A 2646-nucleotide genomic window follows, 5' to 3' on the forward strand; every position below is an offset into this window, starting at 1 on the left:
ACAAAAATCATGGAATTTAAAATTCCACACTATCTAAGATAGTTATACAACTATCTTAACACAGATACCTGTGTATCTATTATTATATGACAAGTACACAAGAAAAAAAACTTGGAAGTTAAAAAAATGATAAACTAGGGATTTAATTTGACAGAAGATACATACTAAGATATAAAAAATCACTTAGGATAATAAATCACCTTCTGCTACCTGGAGTCTAGCTTACTTAATTCTGCTAGTAAATGTTTTCCAACTATAAAACCTGTAAGCTTTTTGGTGGTAATTTTTAACAACTGATAATGAATCAGCTTCACATACTAAAAAGCAGAAAATTATGTAGTAAAGAAAAGAAAATTATGGTACAACTGTTAAAATTTACCTTTGGATCAAAAGAACCTTTATTTTTGAAAAGAAGTTCTTCAACACTCTCTCTTATTTCCTTTGGAATATTTCGTGCATCAAAGGTTGCAATGTCTTCTCTGATACCTCTTTTAGCAAGGAAACTAAAATTAAAGCATATTAATTCAAAGGAAGTCAAATAAAAATTATTTCTTAAAAAATCAATTTAACAAAATGATACAGGTAATACTTTTAATATATTGTATTAGTTAACATAATTAGAGTACTAAAATTTTAACTTTCTAGTAGCTATCATTTTTTTATAGACAAGAAAGACAACTTTAGAAAGATAAAATAAACTAACCTAATAACATTCTGTGAACAGACTATAACAAGAAGTGAAATGTTAGAACAAGTATTATTGTTCCACTCATATCCTTGTGAACTACTAGATACTCAAATGACCTAGGCCGTACAAGAATACTTTCTGACTCTTTTTTAAAGTATTTTTTCATCCTAAATCTCCTCTCCTATCACCAGATTTAAAAATATTCTTTACTATCAACTTAAATCCCAACTCAGAATTTAATATCAGCACAGACCATAGCATCGATATTACAACAAGAAACGTGAAGCTGAATGTCTCTGTATTAGTTAATACTCATTGCTTTCTAGTCTACATTGCTCATATTATTTAAGCCTTACTCATTTGTCTCTCCATCTCTCTCTCTCTCTCTCTTTTCCTCTTTCCCTCCCTTTCTCCCTTTCCCTTCTTCCTTTCCTCCTCTCTGGCCTTCCCTCTTTTCCTTCCCACCTCACCCCCAAAACGCATACAAGACTGTAGGGACAATAGTGACTATATTTTCTTTAACAGTAAAATCACAGTAAAACCACAAGGCTCTTACTATGAAAGGATCAAATAAATTATTAAACTGAATCAGATATTCTGAAAGATCCTAATGCATTCTTTTCCTACTCTGACACTTTTAACAATCACTTATGGAAAACAAATACATACATCTTCGTATCTTCATATATTACATAAAATATCTTGAAGTTTCAGGGCAACATGTGTAACTATGTATTTAGATAAATGACAATTTGAGAAATACTAATAAAACAAATATTAAAAGCTGTAAAAAGGTTTACTTCTTTGCTGAAATAAAACTTTTCACAAATTCAAAAACTTGCCTTTTCATGCTCACCCAAGAGGTATCAAAAATGCCCATCAACCTTAAAACTCCTTCCAGAATGTCTCGGATTATATCAGGTGGCATACGTAGTGAGCGAATTTCTGAAAGAGATTCTGGCTTAATGTTTCCCACTGCAAGTTTAGCTTCATTAACTAAAGGCTGAAATGAAAAAGGTCACGTTACTTTCAAATTATATATTTTTAAAAAAATCAGTAACTCTACAATGTAATAATGCCATTTTATTCAAATAACTGTCGTTACTAATATTTTGCCTTCAAATATCAAAATGCTCAAATTGAGCAAGTAAACCTTCCCAACACTAAAACTTACATGAGAATCTAATTTATCTTGAGACAATTTGCGTTTTGTTGTTGTTTTTGAGACAGGGTCTCACTTTATAGTAGAAGCAGGCCTCAAACTCACTATATAGCCCAGGCTGGCCTTGAACTCCTGGTATTCTCCTGCCTCAGCACAAGTACTAGGATTACAGGCCTGTGCCACTACAGGCAGCTTAATCTGCTACTCTTAAGAGTCTCTTTATATTTTATGACTAGATGGAAATTTCAGTCAAATAAAATAAAAAGCTTAATAAGCTTAACAGTTTGGCTTTATTTATCTGTAACACATTTGTCTGTAACAATTAATCAACAAGAATCACATAAAAAACTATTTTTTTAAATTACCATAAATTAATTAACTTCCTTTTCTGGTAAGTTTTCTTTCTTGCTTTTCTTCTTATAAGTAATATTTTGGTTGAAACTCATCTTTGATAATAATGTAAGGAAATAACCCGAACCACAACTAATGTTTAACCTCCTACATATAACCAGCAGTCAAAATAATTAATAGATCTTAATACATGTTTTTTTAAACTTACCTGTACTTCTTTTAACTCATCATCAATTTTATTTTTTCTTTCTTCAATTTTATGAACTTCTTCTGCTATTTTATGCTTTAGTCTCTCAAGTTCTGTCTTTTGCTCACTAGCATCCTATAGGAATATTTAAGTGACATTTTAAAATTTTTCATTCCCTAAATATTTTTTTCATTAAGTTTATTGGTACTTTTTAGGTATACAGTACAGTTACACTCATCATTGGGATCTTGTACCTTT

General features: G+C 30.4%; 1 long non-coding RNA gene across 1 annotated transcript; it reads right to left on the minus strand.

The window, feature by feature from the left end:
* Window positions 1–385: 385 nt before the first annotated feature.
* LOC104864581 lies at window positions 386–2543 on the minus strand. The gene is made up of 3 exons (XR_002025486.1): window positions 2410–2543; window positions 1545–1691; window positions 386–503 (listed from the first exon to the last, which is right to left on the minus strand). It is a non-coding gene; the product is annotated as an uncharacterized LOC104864581 (long non-coding RNA).
* Between the last annotated feature and the right edge of the window lie 103 nt (window positions 2544–2646).

The sequence above is a fragment of the Fukomys damarensis genome, unplaced genomic scaffold, assembly GCF_012274545.1.
Source record: "Fukomys damarensis isolate Sample0158 unplaced genomic scaffold, DMR_v1.0_HiC HiC_scaffold_70556, whole genome shotgun sequence".
NCBI lineage: Eukaryota > Metazoa > Chordata > Mammalia > Rodentia > Bathyergidae > Fukomys > Fukomys damarensis.